The sequence below is a fragment of the Manis pentadactyla genome, chromosome 14 (assembly GCF_030020395.1).
Source record: "Manis pentadactyla isolate mManPen7 chromosome 14, mManPen7.hap1, whole genome shotgun sequence".
NCBI lineage: Eukaryota > Metazoa > Chordata > Mammalia > Pholidota > Manidae > Manis > Manis pentadactyla.
The window spans coordinates 73,640,230-73,660,397 of NC_080032.1; positions in this window are offsets into that span (position 1 = coordinate 73,640,230).

Here is a 20,168-nt window from a genome sequence, read left to right on the forward strand (position 1 = left end):
AATTGGAGGGAAGAATAATCCTTGAAGAGACTAATGGTGTTAACAGTTCCCTCATAGGGTTGAAATGGCAAAACAGCCTCCTTCTAATGCAAAGGAAGCAGAAAGTGAAACCACATAGTCTAATTTTCAATTTCTCAATAAAATGAAAAGAATAAGCCAAAAAGAGGTTTCAAGATTATTTTTATAGTTTATCAGAGGTTATTTTCAGTAGAATTTAAAATAAAATAAGTATCATGTTGTTAGTACTCACTTGAAAGAAAATTTTCTTCACTTTAAAACAAAATCACTTCCTAAACAAAGTAATACATTCCATTCTCATGTTCCTCTAAGCAGCAGAGGAAAATATAATATTTTAAATGTTCTCTTCCAATTTTTTTAACTATTCAACAACCACACCAAGCTTTAATTCACTGGTGATTTTTCCACGGATTTTTCTTTTTTTAAAAGGATAAATGACACCTCTAGAAGAAAATGGAAATAAGTTTTCACTCCGAGTGGTCTAGGGTGGGTAATAACCCTCAGAAGAGAAATGACATTGTAATAGACAATACTTCATTTCAGTTTATAAGAAAGGGAAAGAAAAAAAAATCCCCAAAACAAAACACAGGTTTGATACATTTCTTCTAGAGTCAATCCCTAAGAGTAGTTTGCTCTCAATCAAAATTACTTTGCATGACAAAATTAAACTTTCAAATGTTGCCAATATTCTAACTGATCTTCCAAAAATATTTGGTATTTTTTTATCTACATAGATGTCACGACAGACTAGTTCTTACATAATCACAAGCTAAGCGATCAACTGTCTGCTCCAGCTAAAAGTTTTGCTATGTTTGCATTCCTATATCAAATTTCTCTTTTACAATCGCATAGTTGTTTCAACTTTTCACATATTGAACAGAATCATCAGCCACTACTGAGAGAAAACTTACAGGAAACTTTTAAATGATAGTGTCTTTTAGGAATCTAAGCCAACCACAGTTGTGGCCATTGTTAGTACTTCTTCAATTTGATTGAGAGATTTTTTTAAAAAAACAGCAATATTTAATTCTTGCATGGAAAACATGTGTCTCCTCTTTATAGTTCAGAGACAAATTTAATATGTTTACCTTGGTTGAATTATTTTAGAGGTAAGGTGTGTACAATTCAAAAGAGGACGACAATTTACAATCCTCAAATTATTTCTTTGTGGGTCTGTATACTTGTTGGAAAGTTTACATCTATGTGTGGCTGTGAGCCAAGTAGATAGTTAGTGCAGTCTGCCAAAGGAGCTAAATTTAATGTAGATCATGGTCTTTCCTGTCTTAGTACTGAATTGCCTAATTGTTTCTCATTGTCCCCATCCCCAAGAAATGGGTATAAAGATTTTCAATCAGTTTCAAATACATGTCATTCCATTTCTGTTAGGCCCTCTGAACTGTTATAGATTTTACGAGATTAGAGATAATGAACAGGAAACATATTCTATAGTAACTAGCATATAGAAGCTACTCTATAAATGGTATCAATTATCATCATATTTGATATAACCCAGCTCAATTTTTTATACTCCAATGAAGAATCATTCTTGTGATTGTCTCTGCTACTGTATTTTATAACACTTCATGTACTTTATTAAAAGTTAGTTTTAGTATTTAATAATTCCCTGCTTTTTGTGATCTGAATGTTTATGTCCCACCCAAATGCTGAAATCCTAGTGCCTAATGTAATCGTATTAGGTGGGGCCTTTGGGAGATACTTAGGTCATGAGGGTGAAGCCCTTATGAATGGAATCAGTGCTCATATAAAACAGATTCCACAGAGATCCCATGCCCCTTCTGCTCTGTGAAGACACAGGGAGATTGCACCAGCTGCGATTCAGGAAGAGAATCCTAAGCCAAAAGTGCAGGTGCTGGTGCCTGGATCATGGACTGCCAGCCTCCAGAATGGTGAGAAACAAATTTCTGTTTATATATTACTCAGTCTGTGATATTTTGTTAGAGTAGCTCGAAAGGATGAAGAAATTGTTAGGCAAAAAGTTTTGTGGATTCAGATTTTGTCTTAATTAGCTTTGCATTCCATCCAACACCAAGTGGAGGGTCTTGCTCACAATAGACATGTATTAAATGCTGATTAAGATGATGTTGAATTAAACAATGAAGCTACAGCCCTGAAGAATTCTAAAAATGAAATTTTTGATATAATTGTTGATAGAAATAATTATCTAAGCATATTAAAATCAGATGCTACTTGACACTATATTGATATTTTTCACACTATACCTTGAGATTTATTACAGCATAGTAATATATGTAAATAGTAAAGATTTGTTTTGTCATCTGTGTTTATGATTATATCATCCATTCTTGGAGGCAGAACCTACCTCTTAGTATCTGCAGGGTCTATCACAATGCTTAGGACATAATAACAACTTAATAAATGTTTACTTCATGAATAACTAAATGGAAAAATAGTAAATGAATAAAAGGACTCAAAGGATAGTAGATCTAAATAAAATTTTCTTTACTTAAAATCACTAGTTTTGTGAGACTAAATAAATAAAGAAGAAGACAAAAAATGGAGGTCAATGGAATTTTCAACACAAACTAGAATCACAGCAGTTTCTCGTGAAATACTGGGATTTTTGGAAGGTTTATAGTGTTAAGGATGTTTAGGCACATATTTATTGGTTATTACTATCAGGTAAAATTAATATCTTTAAAAGGCTATTAGTAGTGAAAGAAGATTTCAAGTAACTTATTTAAACAGTCTAATATGTAACTTTTGCTAATTGTGTCTTAAGATACTTAAGAAAACACTAAAAAGACAAAACACAGCATCAAGTCTCAGTGACCCTAAGGCTAGAATCTGGGAGGAGCTTCTGCTAACCAAGGGTAAGTCAATTTTCTTGGAGGTCTCAGGTTTCATCTTGAGACAAATAACAACATCTAAAAAAGTTAGGAAGACACTGTAATTTCCACCTGTTATTTCTTTGAGTCTACATACAGGGTAATACCAACTAATAAAACAGGCTATCCATGTGTTGATCTTTGAGGTATTTAAAGTCTATTCTCAGATCTTGCCTACATTTCTAACTGCCACCTTTCTCACCATTTGCTAAGACCATCTTTCAGAAACAGCTGAGCAGGAGCTATGGAGCGGGGCCACTGATGGCTCACTGCATATTGTCTGCTTCTTTCTCCAAGGTTCTGAAGATGGTGACAGAGATATCCTGGATTCAGCGGATGGAAGAACTCTTAAGTTGTTGTCTATTTATTTTCCAGAGTTTCAGAGGACAAAGCTTGAAGTAAAAGGGAAATTGCCATCTCAGTAAAGTGAATGCCTGATAGAAACTGAAAGTCATATTGGAATCTGGGAACACTGACTTCCTTTCTAAGTGTGAATCCAAAAAGGAGATTCTGCTGTCATTGATTCATGAGAGAGTATGACTTAGGGTAACCCATCCATCTTATAGCCAGAGAGTCACTGAATTTAGGAAGTGCCCCCATTCAATATTTTGTAAAGAGGAGAAAAAAATAAACAATAAGTAACAGAAATAACAAAAAATCCAACACTGTAGAATAAGGGAAACAAAAGCATGAATCAGTGATGTGTAGAATGGACTTGAGGAGCTCTCCTTAAATCTCCTTAAACAAGAAGAGATGGAAATTATGGAAGAGAACATGATAGCTAAAATGAAGTTTAAATATGAGACTAATTCATGTTCTTAAAAGAGGGAACAAAAACATATGAAATATAAGAAGTAAATAAAGATATGATAGAAGAAAACTTGACTGGTTGACCTGCATATGAAGATTTGAGAGAGTTTACTAAATTCAAGATAAAATAATAAAGGAAACCTATGAAACTCATATTGACAAACCTTTGAATTCCAAGGGAAAGTAATAGTAACTTAAACTGTCAAGTATCCAAATAAGGGAAAAAGGAAAAGAAAGGATTATTCACAAAGGAAAAATGTATCCAGCTAGCTTCAGACATTGCAATTGTCAATATTCTAAGACAATGAAAAACATCTAAGAATTTTGAAAACATAGTATTGTGACCTAAGGAGTTCATATCCAACCTGTATTTCCTTATGTGAAAGCTATCAAAGTATTATCAAGAAAATAACATTTTTGTTATTTTAAGAAAATATGGTAAGAAAAATAACATTTCCACAACTTTACAAAACAAGTTATTTGGACTATTTCTCCAAATTAATCTCAAAGAATGAGATTAAACAACCCAAGATAGGAGGGTCATGGCATAAAGAGATGTTAAGGTTTTTCCTTTCTTTATTTGGATCAGTATTTGGAGTTCCTTTAGATAATTGGTTGTTAGAATGATTCTGTCAGTGAAAACTCCTCTCATTTCTTTCTCTTAGACTTCGCCCCTTACGCATCACCAGGAAACATACTTCTTAGGCGTCATCCTTCACTTTACAAAATCTCTTGATGTGTCCAATGACTTAGGAACTAACTAGCAGTTGTGAGGTAGCTAAAATTTTATATTTACAAGACTGAGATATTATGCATGACAGAGTTACTGTTTGCTTTACCTAAGGCATATATTAGAAATCTTTTATAATTTTTTCCTCATTAATGAGGCCTATATTATTAACAGATATGTTTTACAGATTAGGAAATCATTACACAGGAAGGTTAGTGACACCAAAACATGTTTTGTTTTTGTTTTTTTTTCCCACAGGCAAGGGAAGTTGGAGGCAGACCCATTGTTCACTATGCTGGTTTACATTCAGACTTACCTAGGGAACTGTAAAATAGTTTTTCTATTTCTAAACCATTCTTGAAGACTCAGAATCCTAGGGAAGGATTGCCTCAGACCTCTTGTTTGTTTTGTTTTGTTCCTCAGAAAGATCTAGCAATCTGAGGGTCAGTCAGGTGTGGAATCACTGAGGATGGACCAATGATAAACTTGGAGAGGGAGGATGAACTTGTAGGAGCTAGTGCCCAGAGGTAATATTGGAGGAAAGGAATGAACTAAAATAGGAATGAACTATTCAGAAGTATGACTTAACAAGTAGAAGACTTTTCATCAAATACTAACATTTACCCCAACAGCACAGCTAGTAAAACAGTTCTGAGGAGAGTAAAACAAAGAGGCTGGTTGAATTTTACAGTTTCAAGATCTCTGAAAGCAATATGTTTCTTGAGCAATTATGAGCTATTCTGCAAGAAAACATTTCTGTAGCCATGTAAATTTGAAGAGCAAAATTAATCTGGTTTCTCCCTCAGAGCCTTCAATATATTAAAATTCATCATAAATCTATGAGTACAAAGCATTTCCCCAGTTTGCTTGACCACATAACCCTTTTTTGGATTGCCTGTTAATATATCAGTTTCAATGTCTAACTGAATTTAGAAATTACATTAAATTCTGAAAACTGCATCATATAAACCAGGTCTGATATTTTTAAGATTTTCATAAGGGAAAAATTATAAAGAAATATCTTATTTTCTTCTCCTGTACTTAATTTAGGATTACATATAACCAAAAGACAGCTAATGCAACAAAATCATATAGAGAAAAATATGAGGAACAGAACTCTACATGAAAAATTCAAATGACTAATGAGGAGCCATACAAGTGACTAATAATAATGATAATTAGCCAGATGAAGTAACATGTACTCTGAAGCAAAAAGCACACAATGCTCCTAATTTTTGCTCTTAAAGATTATTCTAGTTACCTTTCCTCACTATAATATAAAGAGTAATATTAGGTTTAAAAATTTTATTAAAACCTCTGTATAAGACCCTTTTGAGTTTCCATAATTTTTTTAATCCACAAAGGTAAAAAAAAGAAATCCAATAAAGTCTGAAAGTACTAGATAGTTTGAAGAGGAGACATGCTACATTTATTTCTCCTTCAATGAGAAATACCAGAGTTGTCTCTCTAGTGAAACTAAGGAACATAGCCATTAAAAAATATGGAGTTGCCATTCTAGATTTTCTCCAGAATTTCAATTTAAGGAAAATGAATATAGTACTTTTAGGGTTCTATTGTGCTTTCATTATTACCATATTTTGATACAGGTTATAAATTGGGAAGCTGCTTGGATTTAAGTTTGTTTACCTGAATGGTTTTCTTTTCTTTTTTAATCTTTATTGAGGAATAATTGACAAATATAACTGTGCCTGTTTAAAGTGTACAGTGTATACATATACACATTATAGAATGGTTGTCAAGATAATTTGTACATCAATCACCTCACATAGTTACATAGTTAACTTTCCTCTTGTGTGTGTGGTAAAATGCTTAAGATCAATGAGGGTACTCATGTGGCTCTATTCAGTGAGGAGTTTGCTGGGTCTGGACCATCCAAAGGTATCTCCTCCATCAATCTCTGCTCTAGCTTGTTCTTCATCACACATCTGCTTGCATCACACCTATTGGACAAAGCAAGTTATATGACCAAGCCTAGCATGGGACACATCTATACAAGCATGTGAATAGTATGACATGTGGCATTTTAAGAGCCATCAGTGTAATAGCCTGCCACAAGGAGAAGAATTTAGATATAATTGTGTCTCTCTTGGCCAGTCACTTACTTCCAATCATACATCTTTACATATTGCTTTTCTAGGTAATGAATGAAGATGATAATAAAGAAGATGGGTATATATAAAAGTGCTTAGAAATATTTTGGGGCATCTACAAATTTTGTGGCTAAAAAAATTTAATTACTGTAATTTGAATTACATATTTTTTGAATAGTCAAGATTAGAACTCAGAGTTGAGCTGATTCTAATATACTGACTACTAAAATTAGTATCATAGCTAATATCACAGTGTGGTAAAGCAGAAACTCTGAGCTAGGAAATAGGAAATAGGATACACAAAATTGCCATTGAGCTGTGTACCTTTTAGATTGTCATTTAAAATTTTTATGCCTCAGTTTGTAATATATTAAAAGAAATTTCTTGAACTAGATTATCTCTTAGCAATCTTCCAGTTCTAAAAATTGTTGAATCCTTCAAAATTCTTTAAGTAGCATTGGAAATATGCAAGAAACAAAATGGGAACCAAAGTCCCTCATCAATCATTCAGTCATGCCAGGGCCTGTGACACATATGTAAACATTGATTTGTGGTTATTAAGATTTTAATTCAACCAACTGGACCCTGGTCACTACAGAAAACATGCTCAGAGGGTGTTTCCACTTTCTGTGTTCTCCTGGCTATTACCAGAGAGCATCATGATTAAAACTAAATAATAAACAAGATTCCCAAATGAGGCCTACATGTTATTCTATATAAATATGCAAATATTATGATTAAAATGAAAGAGAGGTCATATTGTCCTAGAGTGATGGGAGTTGAGGAGTGCGTGGTAATCCCTGGTCAGCAGAGATACAGGTCGAGAGATGCTTCTTCCATTATAATTCTTCCCAGGCTTCCCACCTTCCCACATGATGGGGGGCCTTGAAGAACTGGATGTGAAGAACAGCCTCTCCTGCTCCCATCAGGACTCTTTCCCTTCCTGTCATTTACTTTAGATTTCCTTTTGCTCTTCTTGCAAACACATCACCATAAGCTTAAAGCAACTGAAGATATGGTCTTGTGTCTGCACATCGACTGTAATCTGTGAGATAAAGTTTTTGTCAAGTCCACCAATTGCTTCCTTTCTTCAGTTCTCATTTCCTTGCCTTTGGACATTGCTAAATTTTTAGACCACTTCACATTGCATATATGGCATCTCCAAATAAATTTGCTCAGAGACAAGTTCATTTCCTCCCTTTCCTACCTCCTGTGCTCTATGTCCCTCATACTAATTGGTTCATCCTTTTGAGGAGGTGATGTTCTATATAATACGTGAAGTGCTGAAATGTGTTCTGGACCCATTAGGAATTTCAATGCAGGAATTATTTCCTGCCTTGGCTCAATGACCCTTAGAGTAAATTTTCTTGCCTGGCATCCTTCACTTCTTTCAGGTTGATCTTGCTATGAACTGAATTATACACAGAGCAGTCCTACAGAAACTTCTAGGATTCTAAAAATCTTCTCTAACCACCTGTGGCTATTTGGCACTTGAAATATATTTAATATGACCGAGAAAGTGAATATTTAATTTTAATTAATTTAAATTTAATGGCAGAGTATCCTTTTTGTATTTAAGAGTTATTTTCTTGACTCTTCTACATTTAGAATTTCTTACATTTGGACTGCCCGTCATTATCCCCTCAATCCAGAAAATCCTACCTATTCCAATAAGCCTAGATCTAGATTTATCTTCTTCTCCTAGGCACCTTCCTGATATTAAGTCTGTACTGATCTCCCCCTCTTGCAACATTAAATGTGCTGCTCCTCTGGCAATCATTGCACTGTTAGGCATCACAGAAGTGTGTTTGTTTCCATAATCAGACATGAAACTCTTGGAGGTCAGAAACTGTGTCGAACATTTCTTTTGCGTTCCTCTTGGCAACATAGCATATGCTGGGCACCTGGTTGCTGCTCAGTAAGTATTTATTGCATGTATAAATAAAGTAGGTTACGACAGGGAGCAGGAGGCCTGGGCAGATGGTGCCCAAATGACAAGAGCCCCACTTCTTCCTCCTGGAAGTAATGGCAGATTTTGGTAATTTTCCCATTAAGTTTCCAGGAAAGTCTCTAAGAACTAGAATGTACAGTTAGGGGGGCTGGCAAGAAGGGAACCAGTTTTGGAAGCTGCAGTATGCAGTTTAACAGTATTGCATGTAGTTTTCTCTGATTTCCTCCCAATATACAATACATGTAAGCAGAACAGAGTACCGGAGCAAAATTCTAAGCTTCCTCTCATGTGTGTAGAAAGCCACATGGTGGCTCCCACCACTAGTGATTTCAAATCTGTGTAATAGTTCTCTTTTGACTCTTTACAACTTCTTGAAATTGTTTGCTGTGTTATTTGTATATTGTGTCTATTCAAATCATTAGTGGGAAAGATTATTACTCCTGAACTTTCTAAACCAGAATGAGACAAGGAAACACAAAGATAAAGCAAATAACAAAAACAATGCCCCATACTGTTAATGATATAAAATCATCCTGACAAAGCATTCCTGAATATCCTGTGAAATTATTGGGAAGTCTGAAAAGTTGAAGTAACAATACAGTATCGATAACATTTTTGAAAACAGCCAACAATGTTTAAAATTTGTTTTTATATATATATGACATGCATTTTAGATGTAACAGCCAGGAAAATCTTGTTATTGCAGACCTCACTGGAAGATCTCTGAGTCCCTCCAGCTTTAAAGTGCTGAAAATAATTCAGAATTTATGATAATGTGCACGAGTCTAGGCTGAAATTTACTTTTGTATGATCTATGAAGCAAGGATTTGCTAATAGTGTAAACAAGATTGCTTGAGGCTTTTAACCAAGCTGTTCTTAAAGATTTTAACACATTGTGTGATACAAAGGGGTCTAACTAACTTCAAATGATTCCCAACTCTTTATTAAAGCATGCAATGAAAGTTTGTTCCTTAAGTGAAGTAGTTTTATTAGCAGCTAAATTCACAGTATAAATTTGAAAGTAGTATATCTACATTTCTTATTAGAGCCTTACAGTTTATTTATTTACTTATTATTTTTGTTAATTCAGTTTGGTTTCTCCAAGGGAAGACTGTATCAGTGAGATTTTCCTGTAATTATAAATGACTATTTCAAATACAGTAGTCAATTTCAGTAGTTAATTTTTCAACTTTACTGTATCTGTTCTTTATTGCCTTGATCTATTTAAAAACATATTTATTAGGCATTGATATTATTTCACTGCCAACCCAAGTGAGATTGGGCTTTATGGTAACTTAATTATTTTTTGAGGAATAATTAAGGACCCAGAACTTCCTATATTTAGCTCTAATTCTAATACTCATTTACAATTCTTAAAATGTACAATGAATTGATATAGAAACGGTAAGATTAGGTTGATTCCTGTAAAGTCTCCATTTTTTTGTTCAACAAGTTGTCATCTTAATTTGTTTTTCTTGATGTTAAAATTGTACATGTATACAAACGCTCAGAAATATTCTGTAGTGTATGTGGAACTGAGAATATATTCTAGGCAACAGGGTTTGACAATTTATCTCAGTTAAAAACAGCAAAAATTCTTCTAAAGACCTGTACAGACAATCGATATGTTGTATTTTACAAAAATGAATATCAAAAATATTTGCTTGGTAAAATCTTATATACAGTTTAGAATGATAATTTGAAAGCCATTGAATTTAAAACACAGTGTAGGAAATATTCTGTATCATTTGCTGTAGCTACAATATGAAATCTGTTCTACCAGAATATGTTTGCATAAAAATCTCTATGGTCTTCCCCCACAAAGAATATTTTCTAAATACTACACATATGTGTGTGTGTGTGTGTATATGTAATATATGCTTTTTTATTGCACCATTGACTGGATTCTATGTTAATATGGCCATGTTCATATTACTAGATCAAGAGCAATGCTGATAATAGCAGACAGAATTCAGTGCAAAACTGTTACTTCAGTAGTGCTTTAGACATTTAAAATATTTTAAGCCTATATGATTGTAATTCTCAGTTAAACAGACTTTGTAAATATCTGATGTATTGCTTGCACTGGCCTCAGTGCTCTTTATGCATTATTTCACTTAATCCTCACTGATTAAGAATCTGTGCAGTAGGAGCTCTGATTATCTTTATTTAGTATGGGGAAATCGAGGCCTTAAGAGAGAGAATAACTTTGCATAAGAGATACCATTAGTATATGGCAGAGGAAGTACATGAATGCATATTTGTCCCACTCCGAGATCTGTGCTCTTATCCTTAAAGTAATTGTCTTTCTGAGTAAAGGTTTTTAACTTATTTTCTTATGGTACCACTTGCATTACTTATCTGAATGCCTTAAGCTCTCCATACATTACAGATGAGTAAGTATTAATGCTGCTAAACAATAAGAGATATTTTTGAAAAGGTATGAGATTACTATATTGTAAGAGGTGAAGAAACTAATCTAAGGTTTTAAATGTTTTCAATGGTCATCTAACAAAATTTAAATATAGTTATTCAGAGGTTATTTTGCTCAACAATCCAAGTGGGCATATTTTGAAATTCCATCTGGTTCCATCAATTTTTCAATGTTAAAAGTCTTCATCTGGAATACTTTACACCAATGAAATGATTTCTTGTATCTCAATTCAGTTTAGGACTTCTGCTTCATGCCAGTTGCTTGGCAAGGGTAAGTTTCACTGATTATTCCTTAACAAAAAGGAGGTGCAATGAGGTAGAAATTATAATCTGTTGAGGAAATAATGGTTTCTAGAGATTCTCATATGTGAGGCTTAAAACTTAGTGAACTCTAAATCCTTTCCTGGTTCATCTTTCTCTTTTTTTGCTTTCTAAAATGAGTATTATTCCAGACTTTGCAATAAGTATCACCCAATTACAGATAGTACCCAACTCAAAGCAAGCTATTTTGATGCTACCATTTTAACACCAATGGCATTTTGTCTTGGTGGCTCCTAATAAATAAACCTGCTAGAAATAATCAACAGAAAATAAATCTGAGAAAGTATGTAAGTGCACATGAAAAAAATCTGTTAAGCTAAATTAGACAAAGAATAATGTCTTCCAGGAAAATTTATCTTGGTGGAAGAGTGACCCAAAACAAACCATCATAAAATATAATCATGAAAAAGCTTTGATTTGGATAAAAACTGACTTAATAATGAAATTTTTCTCAAAAAATTTACACTGTAACTAATGCCAATTAAAAATTTTCAGTAGAAGAAAAATGACAGTGGAAATAAGGAAATTATTTAACTATAATGTGTAACAAATTATCATGGAATTACATTGGCTTAATGGATTTATTCCAAAAAATAACCTAAAAATATTTACTCTAAAAAATTTAATAAAATTATCAATGTTTTTCTGATAAAGTATTTATGTTCATAGAGAATAAAAGTATCAAAATGTCAAAGTTAGGGTTCAAAATATGTGCAGATCAAAATAGTAGTGTAAAAACAACAGGTTCAAAATATTTTGTATTCTTCCCAAATCTTTAGTTTCTATTCCAAAATCTCATTTATAAAATGAATTTGATAATGATAATATCTTTCTTGCCTACAAACTCACAGGATTTTTTTGGAAATCAAATGAGATGGTAATTATAAACATGCTTTATGAAATTTAAAATATTATTTAATAGTACTTACTATTTTCAACTGCCCATTAGACATTTTTATTGAATGCATAGTTTAGTACAAACTAAACTGATAATATTTTCCCCAAAGTTAACCTCTCTGTGGCTTCTTTCTCTGTTAGTGACACCACGATTCTAACAAATCTTTAAGATTTGAGGATTCTAAATTCAGTTTTCCTTAGGACTGTACCATAACCACAGAAACCAAATAGAGCTTGCTAATCAATCAGACCACATATGCTGCAACAAATCGGTATCATATCTCAATTGCTTCTAAGTTGTAGCTTTATCCCATTTTATTTAATAAAATTTCTGGAAATTTACAGAAGTTGAGATTTTTTTTTTTACAAATGAAATTCTATTCTATATGTAAAAAAAGTGAATTTAAGGATTCTCTACTTTGAAATTTTGGGTAGGGTGAAAAATTTATTGCCCCGTAGGTTTTTCTATATGTTCCATCATTAAAACGACCACAAATATTTTTTTTTTTCCCAAAGAAAATCTTGTGAAGGACACGCTGAATGTAGATCATTGAAGATTTGTTTCTCTGACAAAGCTAGTGATTCAGTGACCCATTGAATTAGTGTCACTGTGGTTATGTGGTTTGGTTTTCTGTTTTATATTAAACTTAAAAGCATTAAATAAATGAGTGTGATTAATTGAAAGTTTTAAGCACTAGTAAAACAAGGTCAACGAAGAAGAAACAAAGAGTTTTCCTGTACTTTATATCTGAAGTAGTGAAGATGACATTTGAGATATAACTGTAAGAAGCAACTAAATTATAGTGACCATAACTTAGCTGTGTGATCAATCTTATTTTCAGTAGAACTTGCAATATGACAATGTAAGTCAGTAGAACAAATTTGGTGCCCCAGGATAGCTGCTGAAAATATTTGAGTGAATTCATTGCATGGGAAAGAGACATCAATTTTTTTCAAATGATAAAACTTTAAAAAATGGTAATAATACCATTAAAATTTGTTAAATGGCATCATCTCAAGCATTTGCTTTCTTATGGTAGGAAAATTTTCTTATTAAAGATTTTTTTCAGATGATTTCATCACTTCTTTTATATTCTTAAAAATTTTTAAAGCATATTAATGAATCCACATTGATGTGATTATAATCAACTTAAATGACCTTGTCACAGTTTAACCATACAGGTCAAGTACATATGCAAGTTTTCCTATGTAACTACTAAAATTAAAAGCTGAGAGACCCAGGTTTTAGGTATTTCTGTCTGACTGGTAGAATAGAAACCAAATGAATATGTGGAACAACTAGAATGTATCATAGTACAATTCTTTAAAAATTGTAATGAAATCAAGGACTGGAAACAGGTGAGGATATAATTTTAAAAATATGAAGCTTATAGACTCTCAGGACAAGCAATCTGCAATTAGGTTACAACCTTTGTAATGAAATTGTATAGAATCTCTAAGGAAAAACATTTTTTAAAAAAGAAAAACAGCAAAAGAGAAACAAATTAGAACGGAAGTTTTATATTACCCACCCAAAACTCTTTGTACCAAGTGGTTTCCATGTGATGTGTGAAGCACCTTGATCTTTAATGCCTGGACCAGGTATGGAAAGGAAGCACCTGGACTGGTTGTAAGAGATAACATACATTGGCATGTATGTTGTAGTGTTATTTCCAAAGTATAAAGTTCAAATGGATAGTGGTGGTAATCAAGTTTACCTTGATCCCAGCAAAACACATGTATTTTTCATAAAATGGTTAAAAGTCTTATGACTAAAGTTATGTCTTTATGTATTTTTTAAGTGGTCAATTCTTCAGTAGCTGGTGATGGTATATTCTGGATTTTCCAGATCCGTCCAGATTTTATGAAAATGTTCCTTTGAAAATAAAAGCAAATCTCTACATTTCTAATTAAATGTAATTTACTCTTTGAATTGTTTTTGTGTAATTAAGTTCACAAACGAGAAGAAAAAAAAGTCTATTATCAGACACGTCCTGACTTTAGATCCTGAATAAACAGACATGTTATCTATGGCTTAACATCATAATATTTTAATATTGTGTTTTCATGAATTACTGACATATATTGTACCCCTTCAAGTATTAATTGAACTATATTCTCCAGCTGATCTATCATTTCCCGGTTTAAACAAGGTATGTTTGAAGTCTAAATCCACCTAAACAGGTGGGTGGAATGAAAACATTTGCTTCCTTTTAGTCTTGCGGGACACCTTCTCTCTGATCTTTTCCCTCAAGCCTCCCTCTTTCCATACTCCCTGTGACATTCTGTGGCTCCCGCAGGACGGGCCAAGCCAAGCCCTGAGGTTACTGTCAGCCTGCTCCTTCCTCCTTGTTCTCATTCAGGTCCTTGTTATTCCTCAGGTGACCTATCAAACTTTCTGCTTTCCACTTCCATGCTTGTTTCCATTTCCCAATCTATGTTCCGTTACGTTGCCAGAATTACCTACCTTAAATTTGAATCTGACGAAATTACTGTTTCTGGAACCTTTCAAGGCCACTCTCAGGTAAACGACCACCCTCCCCAGTCTTACCTCCTATGACTTCCTGCCTCACGATGACTAGTCTAGTCACACTGGGTTCCTATGTCCCTCCCTGAGGACTTCACACCGCCGCTGGTGTGCACACCCCCACCATATCGATACATTATCTCATTGTTTGAGTAACAAGGAATGAAGTCTTTCAATAAGCTCCTTTAGTGATCTCTTGAAAATGGTAATGGTCCTCTAGTTTTTCCTAAACTTTTCTACAGAAACTCTTAAAGAGGAGAGGTTGGGAGAGGAGAGGAGAGGAGGGGCGAGGGGGGAGAAGAGAGAAAAGGCTGCTGTCTATGAGCAGCTGCTATGTGTCCGCCACTTTCTGTTAGATGGCATTACTTCAGTCCTCACAGCAACTGTATGGCAGGCGTATAATTTTTATTTTATAAATAAAGAATATTAGGGTTCAGATAGTTTACATTGTCAAAAACAGTACATGTGGTGAAATGTAGGGCCTAATGTGTACACTGTAAATATCTTACAGTTTTGTCAATTATTCCTCAGTAAAGCTCCAAAAATCATTTTTAATTAGAAAAAGGAAAGTGGAGCCTAGAATCAAGCATTTGACTCCAAGGATGAAAATCTGTACCACACAGATTCTAGATCTGTCTTCAGGGTCAGGAGAGTTTACTGCCTGGGAGTGATTAGGTCAGAGTATCATCATGTGACTCAGTCACAACACAGAACAGATTTTGGTCTTTGTGGATCGCCAAGGTGAATTGGCAGCATCTAACTCCCACAGACCTCAAGGGGCTGACAGTCCCTATTTGGATGTTTTGGTATTTTTACCCAAAGGGACCATGAGTTCCCAGTGGAGTCCCTCTAGATGCACCTTGGACCAGATCTTGCTTGGGTGCATGTTCACTGGCTAAACCATTCTGCAGAGTTGTCTTTCAAATCACGGGTCACCCACATAGAGGGAGCTGTAAGTAAACAGTATAAATCTTAGGGTCCAGGGAAACAATGTACAGCACCTTAGAATATCACTTTTTAAGTGATATATATCTTCGAAAACTTACACAGACCATCTGGCTAAGGAATTTCAGGAGAATAGATTCAACTAACACTTTCATAATGTTAGGGAACCTTTATTTTTCTTCAAAAACAGTTATTAATATTTTGACATGAAGCTGGCCAGGTGGCAAAAATAAGAGTAGAAGGACAGAGAAAAAAATAATGCCCATTTCTTTGTAAACTGTGCTTGAAAGAAAAAAGAGTCCCCTAGAAGCTGTATGTCTATGATAGAAAACCACCAGTTTGTGAAAGAATAACGTGGGTAGGATCATAGTTAGCAGAGAAACTGCCTGTCACCAAAAAAATGTCTATGCAAACAAAAACCTTGTGTGCTAGCCTATTGAGGAGAATCCCACAAAGGTCCATGATGGATTAGTTGTCACCATGGACAATGCTTTCGCTGGTTTTGTCTCATTTCTTCTCTTCACCCCATCTTTTCCCTTTGCTCGTGGTTTTTCACACTACCATTTAAAATACAAATTTTGTAAGGAATGTTCTGGTTCAAACACTGACATGGAATTTGGGAATGTTTAAATTCTGTGGACAGTGGTCCTGTGATAAGAGTGTTAGAACTGAAATAACTTGGAATCTCCCAGAAACTCTCTGCCTTTCACATTGAATAATGTGTGAAGCAAAGTAACCAGCAAGAAACAGTTCATTCAGTAAGTTTGTGTAGGTCTGGGGGAAGTTTTAAATTTTGCTCATCTCTAGATAATTTACTTTTCTCACATTTGCCCTTCCTAAAAGCAGACAAGTATTAATTTAGTGCTAAGTTTTTTTTATAAGGGCATAAGTTTTTGCTGCCTAAAAGAAAAATACATTTATAATGTGTGTCTATGTGCTCAGGGTGAATAAGAACTTTGTTGGGAGAGAAAAAGCAGTAATGTTTTCTTTCATCTTCTACCTTACTGAAAGGAAGTAGGAAAGTAAAATCATCCTGCAGGTGTGCTGAGGAAATTATTGTCTTTCTGCAATACACATGTACATAATGTTACAGAATGATAATCAAGTTCAGTATGGTGACAATTCCTGTTTTCATACAAATTACTTTGCAATATTTTTCCTTCTTGCATAGCTTGACTCTCTTTGATACAAATTAATAATCACAAAAATTGTCATGTTTTGAATTATTTCAAATATTTGTGAAGACAATTATATGTAGAAGGGAAGAATTTCTGAAGTTACTGTTTAACACTAAATAAAATGATTCCATATTATATCTGTTATATATATTTACACATATACATAAATGTGTTGGTATCCATATATTTGGATACCAACAGTTGGTAGACTATTTGCATGTATCTTCTATAGATATGAAGTCCTTTATTGACATGAACATGGAGAGGCCTAAGACCAGTTTCCTATAACTGGTGAACTATGTTTGCACTTTTCCTGTAAGTAGTTATGTTGCAAAAGGTAGTTTGGGATACAGGTAGAAGATGGTCAATAATAAATCCAAATGTACACAATAAGGACAAGATTTGGTAGTCCCTTAGTGTAGCATTCATTCCTTTGTAGTATGACATTATATTAATGTTAAGATAAATATATGCCAATTGAAAAATGGAATGATTTAAATAATCTAAGTCCAACTCAGAATTAAACTATGATTGCATTTAATAAAATAATATTTATGAACCACTCACACAGGCTTTCTGTATCCAAATTCTCTAGAAAATATCAGCTCTTCTGTTAAACAGATTGGCTTTAGATCGTTTTTATAAAATTTACAATAAAATAAAGCCAGCCAAGCAATAGTATAAATTATTAGATAACTATGAATACATATAGATATTTCATTACAAGTAGAAGCAGTTTGTGGGGATTTTAAACAAAGAGATATTAGAAGTTCAGGACAGGATTTTTGTATTTAGAGAGTGTTTGTTTTATGTGTTTTTTTTTTATGATGGGAATAAGAGGAAAGTACTCAATAGACTAGGACCTCTAATATGAAATTTACCAGCAGTGTAAATAACTATTCCCAGAACAACTTTAGATCTAGAATTTAATGTCATATCATAAGAGCTTCTCCTTTACTTTTGTAGGCATGTTATTATTCTCCCATATGTTGAACTTTCATATAGAAGAGTCTTTTTTAGGAAGAATAATGCTATATTGTGTTATTTGTATGTCAGAGGAAGATGGATACATTTAAGTGATATTATGGAGTAGACATATAATCACTATTATCAAATATTTTAGTGTTCTGTTTAAATATAATTTTTACAGTATAGATGGCTGCATTCTCTATTTTAAAAACATTAAAAAATGTAACATAATAAGTGTGGGACCACTTATTAGCTTAGTTAAATAAATTTTAAAAAATCTTCCATAACATATCTAGGCATTAAATAGTTTATTTTGTTTCTTTGCTGAGCATCTAATAATCATTTTGAAAAAGCTGCATTTAGATTAATTTTTTAATATGCCATTGCCACTGTCTTGAATTTTGTTGGTAAAGTGTAAGCATGGAATCTCAAATTCTTGAATTAAGTTATATTTGCTATTAAATTCATTTTTTAGAAAATGAACTGTAGAGGGAAAATAAATATACAGTATTGTGAAATAATATTTAGTTTTTAACTTGATTTATAGATTTAATCCTGGTTGATGGAAACAGTATTTAACATGTTTATCTCAATGCTTTGACATACAAAACCCTTCACCTTATCTGTTATAAATTCTGGATTGTAGTGGTCACCCATTTCACAAAGAAAAAAATTGCATTAATCAGTGATCCTTTGTCAAGTTGCAGTATAAAATTTTATTGTATTTTTGCAAAATTATTTGCTATTATTAAAAGCTTTGATTTTAAAGAACATCTTTAGATTCATGGCCACCAAAAAATAAGAGTTGTCAAATTTGGGACACCCTAAGTGATAAGCCCAGGTAGGCAGTTTCTCATCTATTGTCAGTCTTGCTCTTAAGATGAAAAATCAGCCATTAGTATGTAAACCATTTCTCTGAATTTATTTAATTTTTCAACTTTTTATTCAACTAGAATCTTTGTTTTTCTCTAGGATTATACTCCATGTTCATAAGTTTTTACATTAAAATATTAAAATAAAAATCTCTCTTCTGAACTCAAGTAGAGTGATGGAAGAAACTACGAACACAACTCATATTTTCTTTACATAGAACCTTAGAAATCTTCATTTGTTTTGGATCTTTTTGGTTCTAAATAAACCTAAAATCAGTTTATTTATTTGTTATACTAGTTGATAGAAATGATCAGCCATGTTCCAAGTGATTTTGAGCATCCTTAAATAAGTTATATTAAATACAATCATGGATATAAAAGTAGAAGTGATTTCTTCCCTAAAGCATTTCAAATCTAGCTATAGAGACAAATGTTATGTATGAGAATTCTGGAAAAATATCTTGGGGGATGTAAACAGAAGGACAACTTCTTCGAAAGCAAACAGCTCTGTTTCTAAGCCCTGATGGAGGGTTATTCTGAGCACACCATCTTCTGAGTGACGGGTGATTGGAATAATGTGAATTCTTGATTTTAGGAAACCAAATCACAGACTTCCCAGTGGCCCATTAGCTAGAATAAGGTATGAGGTAAGCCAAGCATATGCATTTTTGGCTATTTTGGTCAATAAATGCCTCAAGAATCAATTCAACTAATCCCAGTTGCTATACCTACCCACCAGGTCATGGAGGTTGAATTAAGCCTGGGGTACCTGTATGGGACCACATGCCAGGTAGAGTTCTAAAGTAGCATAGATTGAAAGCAAAACAAAGAACCAGTTTATTAGGAGAAAAAGTAACGTTCGTGGTGGTGGGGTATGATCATGTCAAGTACAACAGAGCACGAGAGCGAGTGTTCTAGATTTCTTGCTTCCAAAGTATGTGAGCCAAGTAAAATGCAGAAACGCCCTGTAGTTCAGGCCTTTGAGGTCTTTTCAATGACGTCCTGTAATTCTGGATTTCCTTGAGTGCCAGGTATATCCTTAGTACTCTCTTTTGCTTACACTCACTTGGGTGTGTGTGCAACCAAATTAACTTGCCTAAAACAACAATTCAAGGTCAAATAGTATAGAAAATAAGTGTTAGGAGTTTGTGGAGTATATAGATATGTTTTTTAAAAATCTGAGTTTGATTAACTAGAAATTATGTACTGTTGTTTTGAGTTTTTGTTTCGTTTTTTGACTGGTGAGATTAGCTTTAGGACTTATTTCTTAAATTCCTTTCTTGAGATAGTGGTCAACAAACTTTTTCTGTAGAGAGCTAAATAGCAAATATTTTTGGCTTTGTGGGCCAATAGTTTCTGTTACAACTTCTCAACTCTGTAGTAGAGAAACAAACATGCCAATACACAAATAAATTAGGTATGGCTGTTTTCTAATGAAATTTTGCATATATATATATAGACAATAAAATTTGATTTCTACATAATTTTCATATATCACAAATATCTTAGATTTTTATTTTTTTTAACTAATAAGAAGTG